The sequence below is a fragment of the Zalophus californianus genome, chromosome X (genome assembly GCF_009762305.2).
Source record: "Zalophus californianus isolate mZalCal1 chromosome X, mZalCal1.pri.v2, whole genome shotgun sequence".
NCBI classification, from domain to species: domain Eukaryota; kingdom Metazoa; phylum Chordata; class Mammalia; order Carnivora; family Otariidae; genus Zalophus; species Zalophus californianus.
The window spans coordinates 14,733,892-14,755,218 of NC_045612.1; positions in this window are offsets into that span (position 1 = coordinate 14,733,892).

The following is a 21,327-nucleotide window of genomic DNA, read 5'->3' on the forward strand; positions in this document are numbered from 1 at the left end:
ACCTCTCGTTCTGTTTCCTTCCTTGGAAAAAACGGGGATCATCCTCCGGGCTGTTCTGTGAGCTGGGCCTTGGCCAGGACAATAGGCTTCTGAGGACAAGGTGATTACACCAGCAGTACAGTGTTTGATTAGCACCAACCAGCTCTTTGTAGAGGGACAATATCAGGCCATACAGTAACAAGATCACGTCTTTTGATTTGGGTCCGCTCCCTCTGTTGATACAATCCATTATCCTGTTTGCCTTTCTTACTACACCAAGGCATCACACCAAGGGCTTCAAGGATTTTTTTTCTATAATAACCTCCAAATCCCTCAGCACCTGCCTTTTGCCAAAGAACCTCCCTCTTCACTCGGCGCTTTCCTTTGTCCTTTCAACATGACTTTGAATAGTTAGGTAAAGCTAGACTCCCATCCCAAGGAAAAAGAAAACTGGGGTGGCAACTAGAGGGCCCCATATGTAATAAGAAACAAAATTAGGCAGAGCAATTGAGTCGTTGCTTGCTTAACCCTTTCTCTGCTGCACCTCTTTTCAGGCATTTAAAAAGATTGGATGGAGGAAGGAAGACAAGTTTCAGGGCTCAGGGCAGCGACCAGGAGATTCACTAATGCGATTTGCCGTCACCAAGCCAACTACCGTAATCAAGTTTATATTTTTTTTTAAAAAGATTTATTTATTTTGAGAGTGGGGTGGGGGGCAAAGGGAGCGAGAGTCTCAAGCAGACCCTCTGCCCAGCGCAGAGGCCGCCGCGGGGCTCGATCTCACGACCCCGAGATCACGACCTGAGCCCAAACCGAGAGTCGGCTGTTTAAGTGATGTGCCACCCAGATGCCCCTGTAGTCAAGTTTTTAAAAACACACCAACTGGCCCCTAAATCACCCGATTTCTATAGCAGAAGAGTGAGCCCACCCAGAATTCGTCCAGACTCTCCAAGCCCCCACTGTAAATCCCACAAGGTGAATGGGATCCCTCGGATCTTCAAGGTCCCCTTCCCAACTTTGAAAGCGTGTTCACATTTGAAAGGTGCTCACGCTGGAAAACATTTCACATCCAGGAACTTTCAAAGACTAGCTGCCAAAGGAAAAAACAAAACAAAACAAACAAAAAAAACAAAACAAAACAAAAACCATGATGAGCTCATTCGTGGCATTTGTGGCTAGAACTGGCTGGTCGGTAAGGGCCCATAGAATACCAGGCCTCAGGACTGCTGGGCAAAGAATAGGTTGTGTGTTTGTGCAGACCAGCAGACCCCCTTCAGCTCTGGCAGAATTCACAGAACGCTGTATCTTGTTTTCCACCCCCCCCCCACCCCTTCCCTGGCATCCTATTTATGTTTATGCAAGATACTCCCGCTTAATTACGCTTCATCCCAATTTGGACTGTAAATAGGAGGCAAATTAATAATTTAGGAGGAAAAAAGACCTGGGCCCTTTTTCTCCTGCCTTCATTCCTAGGTCAGCCAGCTCATTTATGAATTAGTGCTCGAGCGGCCTGAATAGCAGAGAATGAATGTTTGACTAAATCCTCTAAGTATGAAAGCTCTTCACACCATTTGGTCTTGAACTGATCCAATAGCGAGGTGTAACCACTAGTGACAATAAAGCGCCATCTGGCAAAGTGAACTCTAGGCAAACAATGACAAGCAGAAGTGAAAAGAATTGCAATGATTTCCACAAACATGTGAAATACTATAAACTGTGGGACTTAGCAGCTTCCTCCCGAGGCAAGTAAACAAATGCACCACTGATGTGTGGGGCTCCATCTCAGGGGGGGCGGGCTGGGCTCCATTTACATTGAGCTAGGGAAAAAAAATGTATGCAGATTGGCGAACAAAAAAAATATATAAGCACTACTAAGCAGACGTCACTTTTCCTACGCTCTTTACTGTCAGGGTGATGTACTGGAAGTCTTTATTTCTTTCAGCCTGGGCCTCTCGGTGCCTCATTCTCCTTCCAGCCTGTTCTCATGCCTTTCTCATCACCTGCTGAGGCCTTGATCACCGACAGAGCAGACGAGCAGCAGGGGGACAATTAGAGAGGAGTTCAGACTTTGATCATTTGACCATATGTGAATACAACAGCTGACCACATGTTTTAAAAGACAACTAACTTAAATGTATTTTAAAAAATCACAAAGCAAGCATAGATACTGAAATTTACATTTTAATTATCTGGCACAATGCTGCATTCAACTTTCTCAAAATATTTAATATGGAAAAATACATCTTGCCCCTTCAAAATAGGAAAGGATAGCACTTCTCTGTGTTTCCTCCCCACCCCCACCTCCGCTCCCCCTCAAGAACATTTAACCACAGTGGATGGTGAAGAATTCTGTGCCAGAGATTTAAAAAAGACACGTTCAAAGCTGCCCAAAGTTGGGTATGATTACTAAAGTTACATGAAGCTGAAAGCACGTGCAATTATTTCTTTTTAAAACATGATTTTATAGAGAAAATATCAGTCCAGCCCATAGAGTGTTAAACTAGATTTGGGGTTGGTTTGGTTTGGTTTGGTTTGGTTTTTACATGAGAGGAACACATTCAATGGCTGAGCCTCCCTTATTGAATTCTTTAAAATGGCCATCACAATATTCTAAAATGTATATTCGAAAACGTGAGAAAATAAAAGACCTCATTGGCAATAAAATTCAACTATGTACTACCTGGTTAGCTAGAAGACAGTCTCATTTGCGCAACGAAGGTTTATTCGTGGTTAATTCTATCAAAACATTGTCACTTCTGTTCTGGATTCTCTTTCAACTATCAAAGCTGAACCGATTTCAGTCTGGCTAAGAAAAATGTGGACGCACTCTACCCAGCTTAGAACCCTTTCTTGTGTTTTTGTATGCAATTGATGATTTATCGGTTGCTTCTGGAGATATAGGGCCCTCCTTATCTTCTCCACCTACTAGATAATTAACATATTCATGAAATGGTTATTTACTCTCAAATAGGAGGATAATAGAAAAATAACACTAATTGTTTTGACAGCAGTTTACTCAAGAGTTATCTGGGGGAACAAATGTTTCTTTTGTAGTGCTAGGAAGGCAAGCATTTATCTATGTATTACGTTTATTTTTCTTCTTATGGTAGACAGACCCAAGCAATCTTGGGTGGGGGAGAAAAGTCTAGAAGAAATAATTTAAGTGAAATTTCATCTGACAGGCCCCCAAATATTTTGATAGCCCGTTTATTTCTTCAGTTATGAGGGGGATTAGCAATGTGACATATATTTTTATGGCTCTATAGGCTAATGTATTTATCCATTATCTGTGTGCCATTGTATTTTAAAAAGACATATTACCCTTTGATTTAAAAAGAGCTCACCTTGTTTTATTTTACTTGGGTACCATCTTAAATATAACTGGTTCATATCCGTCATCAGATGAGTGCCACACATGGGAATTCTTATTTTAGGCCACAGAGCCATTTTTACTTTGCAAGAGTTCATCGTTAATACAGCCTCTGAAACAAAGGTGCCTTAAAAACACGACTCTCTCTTCAGGATGAGTGTGTGAGCTCTGAAAGCTCTTCCAGCTCCAAGGAATCCCAGTTCTGGATAACTCTATTTCTTTACTTTCTCAACGTTTCCCAGCTGTGTGGAGCGACAGGTGAACAAGCCTCCATATTGTACCCACGATGTGCCAGGCATCTTGCAGATATTGTCTCCTTTAATCCTTCCAACCACACTGGAAAGTAAGCGTTTTTACCCCCACTTTGTAGATGAGGAAACAGGCCCACAGAGGCAAGGCGAGGTACCTTGCAACCAGCCTCACAGCTGGGAAGTTGTAGAACCAGGCCTATCATCAGATAGGAATTCTCATTACTTACTATACAACACTCCCTCCCAGAAAGATAATGGGTATCAGAAGATTAAGTCCCTAGTCCCACTTTATCACTGATTTCCTGGGACAAATCCTTTACCTCAATTTCCTTAGCCCATATAGGCATTGTAACTCTGGGATCCTATCACCTACCTCATTACAGACAGAGACAAAAATCAGAAGGGCAACAGTAAACAAAAGGCAAACCATACACTCCTCCAACATGACCCAAAGAGACGTTGTACTTGCAGGTGGCAAGAACACAGAACCACCATTTCTGAGGACAGAATAGCATTTGGTGGTCCAATGGGGTATTGGAAAAAAAGCACGTCGACTATGGCGACATTCTTTGATGACGTTTCCTGAGGTTAAAAGACTTTTCCACAAGGTGGGAAAAGTCCGAAAAAGAACAATTCGAAAGCTTCTTTTGAACTGAAATAGAATCTATGGCGAAAGAAAATTGTACAAAGGGAAAGAAATTGAACCCTGCAAACATGCTTCATTTTAGCTTCATAAGTACTCAACACTTTTAAAGTCAGCAAGATCTGAACTGAGACTAGGAGTCATTGACAAACATGGGGTAACTTCCCAGCACGTCCATTTCAAACCAAGGTTTCGATGAGAAATTGCTTTAAGTGTTAAGATGCACAGAAATAGTCTCCTTACGCCAGACAGCAGGAGAATCCCAGGCAAAGGAAACAGGGAGAGTCTAAACATTTGGGGTGCCCAGTAAGAAAGGAGGCCAAGAGGTCTATAGATGGGGACTGTGGGCATCTTGTAGGATTATTGTAATTGTGTATTATTCCCATTTGTTATTTCTGTCTTTTGTCTATTTTGTCTACTTTTCTTTAGTGATTTGCTGGAAGACCCAGTTTTCTTCTGTAACATGTCGGAGGCCTAGAGTCCCCTGGAGAATCTGAAGAAGGTTATGGAGCCCCCTCCCAACCCTCCCCTCGCCCCCAAAGAATGCACAGAAATACAAACCACTGACATGAAATTTCCAGGAGTCTGCCGCCCATGCGAGAGCCCCAGGTGACGGTGACATACTTAAAACAAAGATACCAATGCACCATTTTCAACTATCAGATTGGCAAGGAGTGATAAAAGGCTCAGCAATTCTCAGGGGAGTTAAACAAGCAAGTTCACGTACCACTGATGTGAGTACCTATTGGTGACAACCCTTTGGGGTTTTTCAATGCACACAACCTTCAATCCAACGTATTCAAGGGCAGAAAAGGACACCAATGTCTGTTCATAGGAGGAGACTGGTCAGATAAAGGCAGGACTATCCCTACTTCTGGTGATGATGTACATCACATTTTTAAGGAAAGGCACTGTCCCCTCTTCCTGGGGTCATTATGGTGAGTGGCGTGGGGGTGGGGTAAGAGGTGCAGGAGTTGAAGTCCATACTGAGGGGTTTAAACTGTGAGTTACCTAATGGGACTTCATATAAGGCAATTAGTGAGACAATGAGGATGCCTGTGGGGCAGTCCTGAAGGGCTGTACTATTAGGATATTTCAACAGTGGTTCTTAATCTTTTGGGGTTCAAAGACTCCTTTGAAAATCTAATGAGAGCTAAGGACTCATTCTCTAGAAAATGCACATATGCACAAATTTTGCATATAAGTTCTGGGGATTCTTGGGCCCCCTGAAGTGGATTCATGGACACCAGGTGAATCCCTGCCTTCAGCTTCAAACAAAGGGAAAGTTCTTTTGAGCAAGATCTGGGGCAGGGGGAAAACAACCATAAGTAGCTGAGGGAGGGCAGGGAATCCCACGCCTGGGCACACTGGTTTCCTCTTAATTCCTGATTTCAGACCTCTAATGAATCCTCACACATTGCCCAGAAATCCTACTATGTTTCTTTAGAAATCTCTCCTAGTTTCCAAGACAGCTCTTTCCCGCCTATTCCTACCTCCCGCGCTCCTCAGCCATCACCGGACCACTCGGCTCAATTGAGAAAATAGATGCCTCTTCCTATTACCGACCGACAAACCAAACTACACTTGCCCCCCATTTCTTCCTCTGGCCACGACTGAGGAAATGTCTTTCCTCTCCGAGGCCAAGCCTTGCCCCTCGGGCTTCTGGATTTCTTTCTTGCCTGCCTTTTCCTGAGGTCTTCTGTTACCCTCACAATAAAATCAAAACTCTGCCATGGCCTACAAGGATAGCACGTGATCTGATTTAAATTTCAAAGGCAACACCCTTGTTGTGCGCATAAATCTGGGTTGGGGGAGGGGCAAGAGGGAAAGCCAAGAGACCACATACTTGTTGAGACCCAGGCACTTGGAGCTGGGGACAAAGTGGCGAGCAAAACCATCGTCTCCTGGAGCCTCCAGCTGAAAGGAGAAGGGAAGGTGTGAAGTAAATGGGGCTTTCAAGACTCGCAGGCTCCCTAACTTACTTAGAAGCCAGCACAGCACAGCAGGTGAAGCAAATCATAGGCTCCACCCTCTCCCCCGAAAACATTTCTGTGACTATTATTGCAGATGGATGTTCGCAAAACGTTGCACAGCTTAGGGTTTGGTTGGCTCGGGGGCTCCGTGAAGACATGACCTACATGAGTTTTATTGAAATAACGACGACATCATGTCTACTGAGCGAAAGTTTTTGAAAAGTGAGCAAAAAACAAACAAACAAAAAACCCTGAAAGGAAATGTACTAAACTAGCGTTTGAGGTTGTGTTTAGAAGCCAAGATTATAGGAAATTTTAACATTTATTTAGTTATTGTTTTACATGTTTTCTAACATGTTTTTCCCTTTAATAATTTTGAAAAAGTTAAAAGTACCCCATGTAGAGCCACCAAAAATGCTATTAAAACATTGTCAAGTGAAAGGTTATAAATCTAGGTATAGCATGATTGCAGTGGTGTAAAGCTGTACATAGGTAGGTGAAGATTTGTAGAGCGATAAGCAGAAATGAAATGAGCTGTGCTGGGTTTGGGGTCAGAATATTTGGTTGGGCAAGTTTCTTGAAATCTCTGTGCCTCTGTTTTCCCACCTGTAAAATGGCAATAATAATTGTCCCTACCTCATAAGGTTAGTGTGACAATTAAGTGACAATACATGTAAAATGCTCAGGCACAGAGGATTTTTAGGGCAATAAAACTGTTCCGCACGCTACTACGGTGGTGGATATGTGTCGTCATACATTTGCCAAAGCTCATGGAATGTACCACACCAAGAGGGAACCCTAATGTAAATCATGGACTTGAGATGACAATAATGTATCAATGGAAGTTCACAGATTGTAGCAAATGCACCACTCTTGTGGGGGGTGTTGAAAATGCGGGGAGGCTGTGCCTGGGGGAGGTGGGGGCAGGAATATATGGGAACTCTCTGTACCTTCCCTTCAATTTTGCTGTGAACCCAAAAATGTTCTAAAAAATGAAGTCTATTTAAAAGGGCTTAGTATGGCAAGAATATGCAATGGGAAAAGGCAGTCTCTTCCAGCTGGGAAAACTAGACAGCTACACGCAAAAGGGTGAAATTGGACCACTTTTTCACACCATACACAAAAATAAACTCCAAATGGATTAAGGACCTAAATGTGACACCTGAAACCGTAAAAGTCCTAGAAAAAAGCACAGGCAGGCAGTAATGTCTGCATAACCCTGTAAAGGGTTAGTGTCCAAAATATGTAAGGAACTTATATAACTCAACACCAAAATAAACCCCACACAAATAATTCCATTAAAAATGGGCAGAAGACATGAACAAACATTTGTCCAAAGAAGACATCCAAATGGCCAGCAGACACATGAAAAGATACTCAACACCACTCATCATCAGAGAAATGCAAATCAAAACCATAATGAAATACCACCTCACACCTGTCAGAATGGCTAAAATCAACAACACAAGAAACAACAAGTGTTGGCGAGGCTGTGGAGAAAAAGGAACCTTTGTGCACTGTTGCTGGGAATGTAAACTGGTGCAGCCACTCTGGAAGACAATATGGAAGTTCCTCAAAAAATTAAAAATAGAACTACCGTATGATTCAGCAATTCAACTATTGGGTATTTACCCAAAGAATTTGAAAACATTAATTCAAAAGGATATATGCAGGGGCGCCTGCACAGCATAGTCGGTTAAGTGTCCAACTCTTGGTTTTGGCTTCCATCATGGTCTCAGGGTCGTGAGATCAAGCCCCACATCAGGCTCAGCGTGGAGTCTGCTTGAGACTCTCTCTCCCTTTCCTTCTGCTCCTCCCCCCGTGCGCTCTCTTTCCCTCTTTCTCTCTCTCTTTGAAATAAAGAAATTGTAAGTAAATCAGTCAACCAATCAATCAAATCATCCTGATTTTTTAAAAAAGGATATATGCACCCCTATATTTACAGCAGCATCATATACAATAGCCAAATTATAGAAGCAGCCCAAGTGTCCATCTACAGCTGAATGAATAAAGAAGAGGTGGTATAGGGGCCCCTGGCTGGCTCAGTTGGTGGAGCATGGGACTCTTGATCTCAGAGTTGTGATTTGAAGCCCCACACTGGGCACAGAGCTTACTTAAAAAACAAAGGTGGTGTGTGTATATACACACACATACAATGGAATATTATTCAGCCATAAAAGAAGAATGAAACCCAGGGGTACCTGGGTGGCTCAGCTGGTGAAGCGTCTGCCTTTGGCTCAGGTCATGATCCCAGGGTCCTGGAACCCAGCCCCATGATAGGGCTCCCTGCTCAGCGGGGAGTCTGCTTCTCCCTCTCCTCCCCACTCCTGCTCTCTGTTGCTCCCTCTGTCTTTCTCAAATAAATAAAATCTTTTTTTATAAAAAGAATGAAACCCAAAAAAAGAGAGTATAATGCCAAGCAAAATAAGTCCGAGAAAGACAAATCCCATATGATTTTACTCATATGTGGAATTTAAGAAACAAAACAATTGAATGAAGAGAAAAAAAAACAGAGAGAGAGAAACCAAGAAACAGACTCTCAACTATAGAGAACCCACTGATGGTTATGGGGGCTGGGGGGAGTTTGGGTGAAATAGGTGATGGGGATTAAGGAGCGTCGTGATGAGCACCGAGCGATATATGGAAGTATGAATCACTATATTGTACGCCTGAAACTGATATAACACTGTATGTTAATTACACTGGAATTCAAATTAAATTTTTTTAATAAAAATAAAAAGTAAGCATAACTTTTGACCTCAAAAAAATAAGGGCTCAGTACAATGGCACATAGGAAGCATTCAATAAATGTTAGATTTTTTTTTTTTTAGTTTTTGATGTAGTGTTCATTGATTCATTAGTTGCGTATAACACCCAGTGCTCATCACATCATGTCACATGCCCTCCTTAATGTTAGCTATTATTTGATCACCATGGTTATTATGTTATAATATGCTCACGGTCCGGGTAGGTGTTCAGGAAGTATGACTGGTGAATAATTGCCACTATGGTTACCTCCTTCCCCTTTAGACGTCCATGCTAAGCTTCAGGCCTAATCATCCAGAAGGAATTCCCACTAAGCCACGCACCTCACCCTCGCTGTTGTCTGTCTGTGGCCCCAAGGGGTCTAGCAATTGCTTCTGGTAGCAGTTCAGCCTCCCCCCCCACCCCGTATTATCTGTTCTCCTGCCTCTCTCCTCCATACCACTCCATCGTAAGCTCCCCCAGGACCACGATACTCCTCATTCCTCTCTGGATGCCCAGTTCCTAACTCAAAATATGGCGCCAAAGCAGAGTCAATAAAGGTCCCATTAGATGAATCAATGAATTTAAAGTGAACAAATGAATGAATAGCAAGACCTGTCCAGCATATTCTGTTGAGTTAATCTGAGCACAATCTGAGCAGTGCTGGTTATTTCTAGTTTAGTGGCCCCCCACTCTCCCCACACCCTGTTAATGGATATATCGCCATCAAAACATTGCAGAGGGGGCCCCTTGCTAATGGGGAGAGCATTTTGTTTTGTACTTCACAAAAAGCAAGAGGGTGATTTTTGGAATTTGTGCTTATGTGCCCAGATTTTAAACTCCCTCTGCTCCTCACACCACATGGGGCAGCCCTGAGATCGGGGTGCTAGAGCGAGCAGCCTCCTTCTGAGCCCTTCTCTCGATGAGACCATCATTATTAGGCTTACTGTGGGGCACTGAGCAGAAAAGAAACCAACTCTGCTAGGTTTCCCAAGGAAATGATCTGTATTATTTGCCACTTAAGCCTACCCTCACCAGGAAGAGTCCCAGATAAAAAGACGAAGACTTTCACGCTTCTCTCTCTCCCCATCACTCTTTCCTATCCTCACACACGCCATCACGTGCAAATTGATGCCTATCTGGATATGCGTGTATATGTTATGCAACTATACTGTGGTATTCGAACTCAGAATTATATTTTTCTTGTCTCTATTTTGCAGTATTCTATATTTCTGAATTTTTCCATCATAGGAGAGCTTTGATCAAAATAAAAGAGTTTGGTGCTGTATATAAAGGAAGGAGAAAAACCACTGTAGACAAGGTAGGCCATGGCATGGAGAGTAAATGCAGGGTGATTACAAAAAAAGAAGGCCTGTGTCCTCCTCTCCAAGCTCTAGCGGGTCCGTGTCTAAAACCATAGAGGAGAGCTCCCTAGGGATTGGAAACTGGACAAACTGGGTTCGACAACTGTGTCTGCAAACCGTTTAACTTCTCCGAGCCTCAGTTTCTCCCTATCAGGATAATAATACCTACTTCACAAGGTTACCGTGAAGGTTAACTAAAATGTTTCTAAAACACGCAATGTGGAAAATTTCTAAACACGTGTCATCTAAATTAGAGGTTCTTGGACTTTTTGAATTTGAGAATATCTTTTGAATATTGAATATCTCATGGATTCCCACCACACACACTCACGCATGCATGTGCGCACACATGACCGCAGTGGAGGGAAAATATGTGACAAAACGCCACTGTGCACTTCACAAGCACGAGGATAGCTTACCAAAAAAGGGGAAAATAAGGGTTGGTGAGGGTGTCGAGAAACTGGAACCGTTATAAATTGTCGGTGGGAAGGTAAGGTGGTGCAGCCACTGTGGAAAAGAGCTTGGTGCTTCCTGAAAAAGTTAAACATGGAATTACCATATGAGCTATAGCAATTCCACTCCGAGGTATAAACCCACGAGAAATGAAAGCAGGTACTCAAACAGGTACTTTTATGCCCATGTTTGGAGCAGCCTTATTCACAATAGCCAAAAGGGGAAAACAATCCAAATAGCCATTAACAGAAAAATGAATCAACCAAATGTGGCATACACATGCAATGGGATATCATTCAGCCATAAAAAGGAGCGAAGAGGACAAATACTGCCTGATTTTACTTACGCGAATCTAGAACAGGCAAATCCATAGTAGATAAGAGGTTGCCAGGGGCTGGGAAAGAGGAGACTGGGGAGCTCTTGCTTAATGGATACAAAGTTTCTGTTTGGAATGATGACACATTTTGGAAACAGAGAGTGGTAATAGTGGCACTAACACCACCAATGTAATTAACGCACTGAATTGTACACTTAAAAAAAAAGGATACACTTAAAAATGGTGAAAAATAACAAATTTTACATTACGTATATTTTGCAATTTTAAAAAGCACATGAAAGAAGCCACTACAATGAAGTTCATTAAGGCCTTACCTATAAATATGAGATATGTTGCTTATTCAATGTGCTGAGGGATGTGTGGACCTCTTACATGGATTCCAGACCTCTCACCTCCACCACCCACCCACTCCGATAGAGACCCATGGAGAGAGATCATTCAAGTTAATACAAAAGTTACACCTCAACTGTCTGGAGAATAGCCTCAATTATTCATTTTGTGGTGAGAACACAGACTCGGCCATTAGGGGTTGGTACAAGGCTGTATACATGGCAAATATTTTCTAAATGCTTCCTCAACAAATGGGTTTTATTTAGTACAATATCCGAGCACCAGCTTCATGTGAGCCAATTAGAGACTTTGTGAATAAACGTGTGTGTGTGTGTGTGTGTGTGTGTGTGTGTGTGTGTTGGCGAAGGGGGGCCATAGGAAAGAAGTGTTATAAGAAACAGAAAGGGCCTGCTCCTGATTCCTGGCTAATTGCCTCCTTTCAGGAGCAGCCCTGAGGATGGAGCAGCCTGGCCTGCTAGAGACTCCCCCTGCTGCACAAGGCGCACGGACAAACAGGTCTGGCACCTCCAGAGCTGTCCGCCTGGTGCCTTTCAGGGGCCTTAAAAGTGGATCCGAGAGAAAACAAAGAAGGGTCGCTCTTAATACCTGTGGTTCTTGCCACTGCTGGCAGTAAATACGAGGCATGTGGGAGATATAGAACCTATGTTCAAAAGTTTGCATAAAACTGAACAAGATGGGGAGACAGGGAGGGGTGGTTGGAGATGTTACAGAATAAAGAAAGGCAGACAGAGCATCCTTTCATACTATAGTGAGAGCTTCCACCACTCCTCGTTCATTAAGAGTTAATGAATCTGACTTCCAACGTTACCACTAGTACAAACAGTACAACACATTACTACAAAATGGTTTCTTTGCTTTGCTCTCCGCTCTTTAAAAATGAAACAAAATCATGAGCTGATTTCTTTGGCCCAAATTGGTTTGCTTTTTCCTCTGAAATGTACATGTGAAAGTGTGTTCAACTAAAATACATCATTGATCAATTAAAACAGCAAGTTGCCACAAGTGGCTTTCAGCGGCCATACTTCAATCACTGGAAGCATTCTGGCCACATTCATTTCACTCTCTGATCGCACTATTAATAAACAAAGTGCATCTCTTTCGAGTTAGAGAAAAATCTGCCAATACATAAAATTCTACTAAGTGATACCTATTTTTTCCCTCATTTCCATTACAGGAGGGGAGACATGTTTTACCTGGGGGGAAATTGATCCTCCTATAAAATCAAATTGCCCTTCATAACAATTCTTTTTTTTTTTTCAAAAACCACTCATTTCTACATATGTGTGCATAAAGAAAGCTCTGAAATAATATACACCCAACTTTGACCGTGGTAATTTCTAGGGCAAGGGAGAGAGGTCACAGTGAAATGTGAACAGGGACTTTCACTGTTTATATACTCTGCATTCTTTGATTTTTTTCATAATGGGCATATGAATACTTTTACAATTAATGATTTAAAACTAAAGACAAATGAAGCTCCATGGATGGCGGGATGGGCAGTAAACTAATAAAACATCACATAGCCTAAGCAAAATAGTTAACTTTTTCCCCTTGTTATAAAATATTAGAATAGTATCATGAACCCCAATGTATTCATCACTCAGCCTCAACAATGATCAATTCCTGCCTGATCTTGTTTCATTCATTCTCCCTCATACACTTAAACATACACACAGCTACATTTGTTAAAGCAAATCCCAAACATGGTATCATTTTATCTGTAAATGCTTTACACATTTTAGCTGAAACTATCGAACAGCACAAGCAACTTTTCAGGATCTTATCAACCTCCTCATCAAAATGTGTTTTCAAAAAGGAAGAGAAGGCAGGTTTTATAAGGATGGAATGTGGTTTTCTGAGATTTAACATGACCCTCTTATTCAGATCATCCAAATCATCCAAATCTATTCCACCTAATCAATGACTAAGAAAATGCGGGCAAGTAGGGCAGAACCAAAGAACAGCAGGTAAGTTAGAAAAATGAGTCCAAGAAGATACATCTCTCCATCTGCCACTTCTGAGCCTTAAAGCAAAGCGTGCAAATACTTTCTTGCCAGTGAATTCTTCACAGATAGGTCTAAGCATTTGAGAGAGAGAAAAAAAAAAAAATAGTTGCTGCAACCTGACAAAACGACTAATGAATTATTCATGTAGTCACTGAACCGAAATCTGCAACCTATGGCTACCCTGAGCTTCTGCATGACAGGTGAACACAGCACCAAGCATGCTTTCAAATTTAGGCCAGGGCTTATACCAGGCAACTTGCATTGTCCATCTTCCTGGGGCTACAGCCTTCACAGTCCCTCCCCCAAAGCTGAGCAGTGGCCTGGGTAGATGCCCAGGTACCCCCTCCACACACCACCATATACTCCCACTTCTGCTCAAGAATTAATTTCTGGCAGGTGGGGAAATAGGCAAAATGGGTGAAGGGGATTAAGAGGTACACACTTTCAGTTATAAAATACATAAGTCAGGGGAATGAAAAGTACAGTGTAGGGAATATAGTCAATCATATTGTAATAACTTTGTATGGTGACAGATGGTGACCACACTTAGCGTGCTGAGCACTGCAGTACGTATCCAGTTGTCGAATCACTATGTAATAATGTAATATGTCAGCTCTACTTCAGTGAAAAATAAAATTTAAAAAAGAATCTCTGACCCACGGCTATTGACATTAAGAAGACCATCTCTTCTGGGGCCCCTGGGTGGTGCAGTCAGTTTGAGTGTCTAACTCTTGGTTTTGGCTCAGGTCATGATCTCAGGGTCGTGAGATGGAGCCCCGCGTCGGGCTCCACGCTCAGTTGGGAGTCTTCTTGAGATTCTCTCTCCTCTCCCTCTGCCCCTCCCCCCTCTAAAATAAATACATAGATCTTTAAAAGAAGAAGAAGAAGAAGGAGAAGAAGGAGAAGAAGAAGAAGAAGAAGACGACGACGACGACGACGACAATGACTACCTCTTCTGGGGCACCCAGCTGGCTCAGTCAGTGAAGCACACAACTCTTGATCTCAGGGTTGTGAGTTTGAGCCCCACATTGGGTAATAAAATCTTAAAAAAAAAAAAAAAGGCTACCTCTTCCTTTCAAAGCACAAGCAGGTTACTCTAGGGATGTTGCCTTGGTTCACCTCTAACATTTCATCTAAATGTGAAAGTCCTCGGCTTTAAAGCTTCAAACATTCTTTTGGGTCTTTCCCTTAGGCTCATGAAGCTGGTTGAGAAACACTGAACATTATCATCATCCCTGATGTGTATCAAAACAACATTCACCAACCTGGACGATTGTCTGGTAAGTGGCCCTATGTCAAACTCTTTCACGTACACCATCATGGTAGACATCCTTAGCTCTGGCCCACATATGGGCAAGCAGAAGCCCACAGAGATTAAGCAATTTATCGACGATCTCACAGCCATAGGGGATAATCAGGTTTGAACCCAGGTCTTCTGATTGCTAATCTAATGCCCTTTCTACCAAACTAAAGATTGGCAATCTGTAGGTCAAACCCAGCCTCTGATCATGTGTGGTCAACGTCTAAAAATCAGAGTTTTTCAGGAAAAAAAAATTGGATTTCCAGTTTCTTTTGAAAAAATGAATAGGATAGTAGCCACACGGGGCCAGCATTCCCACAGGGCAACCCTTTGGCTGGGGCTGGGGCATTTCTGGCCTCTGAAGACAGAACACGTTATTTCCATTTTGCCCCAGTCTCCCCCCTGCCCACTTTTCTCCTTTATGTTCCTGGCTTGGTCCCCACAGGCCTTTGAGATGCTGGCTTAAAACCAAGCTTCCTGCCAAATGTGTAGAATATGATTTTGGAAACTTTCATGCTAAAAATATGAAATGGCTCTATTGCTCAATCTGCCTTCATTTTCTTCTTTTTGCAGCATATAAGCAAATAACAAGCCCCAAATCACATGAATTTAGACCTATAAGCTACGAGCACATCCTAAGTGCCACATTACAGACGTGGATCCCGCAGTGACTACAATGATTGCAGCAGTTTGGATACTTAGGGAACCTCAATTTGTCCTCGTTAACTCTGTAAGTTGTGTGCTCTTGAAAGTCGACTTTGCAGTAGTACTTTTTCTTAGTAGTCATAACGAGTGGTATCTCCGTGCCTGCATACATTAGCAGGTCCCTTTGGTGGCAAATGCAAAACCCTGTCCCCTCCCCAACTCCTTCACAGGCTTTGTGATCACAGTGGGGAGGGGATCAGCATTAAGTTGTCAAAACTCATCAGACCCTCCAAAATTATACAAGTTGGACACTCTCGTGCTAGCCTAGCTATGGCTCTGACCCTTGATTTTTCCAGGTTGGGATTTGTTCCAGTGGAGAAAGTCAGGTCATGATGAAGGCACATGAAAGTGTTGGTAGGGCCAAGCTGAGATTCAAGGGATCAGTTTATGTGGATCCTTTAAAGAGACCAAAAGCAAAAACTTAGGCAAAAAGGGAGTCATTCTCAGTCTTCACGCCCCCGGGCCATATAACACAGTGAATTTACTGTGAACCAATAAACAAAAGATAATTGTCCTCAAGGGTCAATGTCAAGCTGTCCCTTTGCCGCTCTACAGTGGCCACACTCACAGTGTACCTTGATGGATCACCAGAACCTACAGGCACATAATTCAAATACCACTTCTTCTGAAAGCTGAGCACACGAGGCTAGGTTCCACCCCTGATATTTAGAGAAATACCTTGTTTGCTCTCGTGGAAACTGAGAAGATCCATGCATCAAGTCAAATGGAGCTGTAGAGCTTTCCACTGATGATTTACATCTATTACCTTATTTAGGCCCTGGTACATTCTATCACTCTAGAGTATTCCATGGCGGAAGTGAGGTAAAAATTGACTGATGTCAGTGGGGTTTTTGTGATGGTTAATTTTATGTGCCAACTTGGCTGGGCCATGGGGTGCCCAGATAGATGGTCAAACATTATACTGGATGAGATGAACAACTGAATCAGTAGACTGAGTAGAGCAGATTGCCCTCCCTAATGTGGGTGATCCTTATCCAATCAGTTAAAGGCCTGATTAGAACAAAAAAGCTGAGTGAGAGAGAATTCCTTCTGCCTGACTGCCTTTGAGTAGGGACATTGTTGTGTTTTTGTTTTGTTTTGTTTTCTGCATTTGGACTTGAACTGAAACATCAGCTCTTCTGGGTCCCGAGCCTACTGGCCTCCAAGACAGAAACTCTGCCATCGACTCTTCTGGGTCTCCAGCTTGCTGACTGCAGACCTTGGGACTTGGGAGCCTCTGGAATCACATGGAACAATTTTTTGTCATAAATCAATTTCTTTCTCTCTATGCACCCCCTCCACACGCGCACACACACACACACACACGCACGCACACGCATGCACACACACACACACTAGTGGTTCTGTTTCCCTACAGAATCCTCACTAATAGAGGTTTGGTGTGCCCGAAAAATTTATGAACTGCAGAAGATTTATACATTTTAGAAATAGATTGATACATTTAAAATTATCATGTGTCTGCTACATGCTAGGCACTGAGCAAATTGCTATGGGATAAATAAAGATGATTATTTGGCCCTGTCCCCCATGAAATATACAGTCTAGTCAGACTTGTGTATAAACGTCATGTCATATAGACATATGTACCATAAAATTCATTCAAAGCATCAGACGACAGGGAGATGACTTCTGGCTAGAAAGAATCAAGGGAGTCTTCATGGAGGAAGTGGCATTTAAGCTGGCACTTAAAGTATAAAGAGTCTAACACAAGCAGTGATAAAAGAAAATTCTTTTTGGGGCACCTGGGTGGCTCAGTCAGTTAAGCGTCTGCCTTCGGCTCAGGTCATGATCCCAGGGTCCTGGAATCGAGTCCCCATCAGGCTCCCTGCTCAGTCTGCTTCTCTCTCTGCCCCTCCCCCTGCTTGTGCTCTCTCTGATAAATAAATAAATAAAATCTTTTTAAAAAAGGAAAAGAAAAGAAAATTCTTTCAGGAGGAAGAACTAGCATGCACAAAGGCAGAGAGATGAGAACACATCAGCCCTTTCACCGGGAGAATAGGGTGATTTAGCCCAGCTGGATTATTAGGTCTACAGAGAAGAAACAAGTCCGGAGACGTTGGTGAGGGTCAGATTTTATTTTTTTTAAAGATTTTACTTATTTATTTGAGAGAGAGAGCGAGAATGAGAGATAGAGAGCACGAGAGGGAAGAGGGTCAGAGGGAGAAGCAGACTCCCTGCTGAGCAGGGAGCCCGATGCGGGGCTCGATCCCGGGACTCCAGGATCATGACCTGAGCCGAAGGCAGCCGCTTAACCAACTGAGCCACCCAGGCACCCCGGTGAGGGTCAGATTTTAGAACATCACAAATGCTACGCTAAGCAGTTTGGACTTCATTGATTCAGTACTGAGGAGACCTGAAGGGTCGGATCAGAACTGTGTTTAGGATCATCAATGTTGCCGTGGTGGGTACTTTGCACAGGAGTCTATTATGTTAGCCTAGCAGAGGGATCACAAGGTTCTGAACATATTTGAATAGATCTGGCAAGGAGTTGTATGTGTTAAGTGAGGAAAAGAGAAGGATGAACGATGGCTCAGAATCAGAGTCTGAACCTTAGAGTTGGAGGATACCTTTGATGCCATCTCTTCTTGCTCTCTGACTCTACAGATGAGAACACAGGCTGAAAAAGGTGCTTTGTCCAGAAAGCACACCGAGAAGCCAGGACCAGAACTACGTTCTCCCGATTCCCACCTTAAAAGGTGGTAGAACCATAAATAGAAATAGAGAGAACAGGGTTTGAGAAAAAAAGATGAGGAGTAGGTTTGGGGTTATTTGGATTTGAGATGCCTCCGCAACATCCAAGCAGAGACAGCCAAAGCAATTAATTATGCAAATCTGGAATTAATCTTCGTGGACCCATCCCTACCTCTTCAGGAACCTCATTTTCTCCTCTATGGCTCTTCACCTCTTCCTCTTTGTTTGCTCTTTCTTATAAAAATTAAAGATGTTTATCTCACTCCCACCTTAACAATAAAAAATAAAACAAGCCTTGCTACCACCCTCATTAACTGATCCATGCATTCATTCACTGAATGCATTTTTATTAAGTGGCTACCATGTATCCAGCACTGTTCTAGGCACTAAAGATAAAGCAATAAACAAGTTAGTCAAGGTTCCCGATCTCAGGGAACTTAAAAGTCTGGCTCGAAAGACAAAGTTTGAATAACAAATTTATAAGAAATTCACAAGTGGAGCTTCATTATACTATGAGATACAATTGACCTGTAACATTGTATAAGTTTAAGGCATGCAGCATGTTGATTTGATACATTTATATATTGTAGTTTGATTACCACCACAGTGTTAGCTAACACACCTCTCACCTCACTTATCATTTCTCTTTGTGCTGAGAACAATTGAGATCTAGTCTCTTAACAACTTTGACGTTTACAATACAATATTGTTGAGTATTGTATGCTGCGCATTACATCTCCAGAACTTATTCATCTACTAGTTGCAAGTCTGCACCTTTAAACAACATCTCCCCAATTCCTCCACCCTTCCCCCACCCCTGGTAACCACCACTTTACTCTCTGTTTTTAAAGAATTTGGCTTTTTCAGATTTCGTAGGTGAAATACTACAAGTATTTGTCTTTCTCTGATTTCTCTTGCTTAGCATAATGCTCTCAAGGCCCACCCATGTTGTCCTAAATGGAAGATTTCCTTCTTTCTCATGGCTGAAGAGTATTCCATTAGCTATATGAAGGTGTGTATATATATTCACATCTTCTTTTTCCGTTCATCCATCAATGGACACTTAGATTGTTTCCATATCTTGGCTATTGCGAATAATGATGCAATAAACATGGGAGGACAGATATCTCTTTGGGATCCTGTTTTTGTTTCCTTTTGGATATATACCCAGAGGTGCGATTCTTGGATTTAAAAAGAGAAGTTTTAAAGAAGGAATGCTATAGGAATGTATAAGAGGGGGATTTCACCTCAATCTCAGGGAAACTCTCAGAGATTTCCTTGATGAAGAGAATTTTAAGCTGGGCCCTGAAGGTTGATTAGCAGCTAACCCAGAGGGGGGTGCAGTGGGGAGACTGCTCTGCAGCGGGAAGGACAAATGGAAGGAAAAAGTTGTCTCACCAGCAGTTGGAAATTCAGTCATTAGTTTAACCAGATAATCAATACTGAAGGGACCAAGAGGCTTGCCCAGCAAGAGAAAGGAGGGAGAGAAAAAGAGACAGAGACACAAAGAGCAATACAGAGAGAACTTACCTAAATATTAAATCTTTTTTTTAAAAGATTTTATTTATTTATTTGAGAGGGAGAGAATGAGAGACAGAGAGCATGAGAGGGGGGAGGGTCAGAGGGAGAAGCAGACTCCCCGCCGAGCAGGGAGCCCGATGCGGGCCTCCATCCCGGGACTCCAGGATCATGACCTGAGCCGAAGGCAGTCGCCCAACCATCTGAGCCACCCAGGCGTCCCTAAATATTAAATCTTAAGGGCTCATATCATTGGGGTTATAAAGAGGGACAGCTGGAGTATTCTGTATGCCCTATGGTCAAATATATTTATTTATACGTTTATCAAATGCATATTAACATATAACACATATTACAAAGTTACAGCACATAAATATACAATTATATTATGTAATATATTATTATGTAATATATGTATATATACACACATGCACACACACACAGGCCAAAAGTTCCCATAATCTCTCTCAAGGTCACATTTTAGCTCAGAGGAAATACGGATGTTTGCACAAACATTTTTGAAAAGACTAGATTTACAGGTTGTAATCCATCAATTCTTGCCACATGTTAATGTATGGTTGAAAAGTACTCAGTACGCTTCCTAGATTTTCCAGCTACTGGACACAGGATATTAGGATCTCAACCAATCAACAGTATATGAAATGTCTGAGAACATCCAAAGCTCCTCCCTGTAAAGACTCCTGCCTCTACTTGTGAATGTTGCTGTTGCCCACCCCGCTGTGGACACTGGAAATGGGCTGGTCTTCTCAGCAAGCGGGAACTTTATAAGGCTGCCTCGAAACTCTCGCAAGAGAATAATGGCTTTATCCCCATCCCATGTGGCATGTCATGAGTGCCCCCATCCCATGTGGCATGTCATGAGTGTCACTAGAACTAATCAAACACAAAAGTCACGCTTCCTGCAGGTGCTCAATTCCGAATTGGCCACTCCCCAGCACCTTCAGTAAGCTGGCTCAGTATCATCATTACTAATCTTCGGCCTTTATAAAGTTTAACCACTAGAAAGAAAAATATCTAGATAGCATATGAATCCCTTTGAGAAATGTCTACACTGTTGTACAATCGAACATTATACTCTCAATCTTGTAGTTGATAGAAAAACCATGCTATACCTTCTACAAAACTCTCATTGAAGACATTGTTGTTATTCAAAGTGGTTTATAAAAGATCTGGCCGAGTAAATTCCCTTGAGCCGAATCTCAGGGGAAAAAAAAAAAAACCCTGTGTGTGCCCATAAATTTATAAAATGGCTCTTCTCAGATAAAGAAAACAGTAGAATCTGGTCTCTTCCCCCTTTTTGCCTTTGCTGCTTGGAAACAGCTCAGTTCACTTACCTGTTAGCATCTCCTCTAATTTCTGTAAGACATCTATTCAGTGTAAACCTTAATTCTCTTACTTTATGTGTAAGTCTGTAAATTGCATCAGGTCCTCCAAAAAGTATACGTCTTAAATAAAAGACCTCCTCAATTTGAAGCTATAAATATATTAGGCTTGACCTGCCCAGGAATCAAGAGAAATGAGCTCTTAAGAAGTAACTCAATATGAATGACCGAGCTCAAGTTTAGGAAACATATTTCTCATTAAATGGAGAGCAGACAG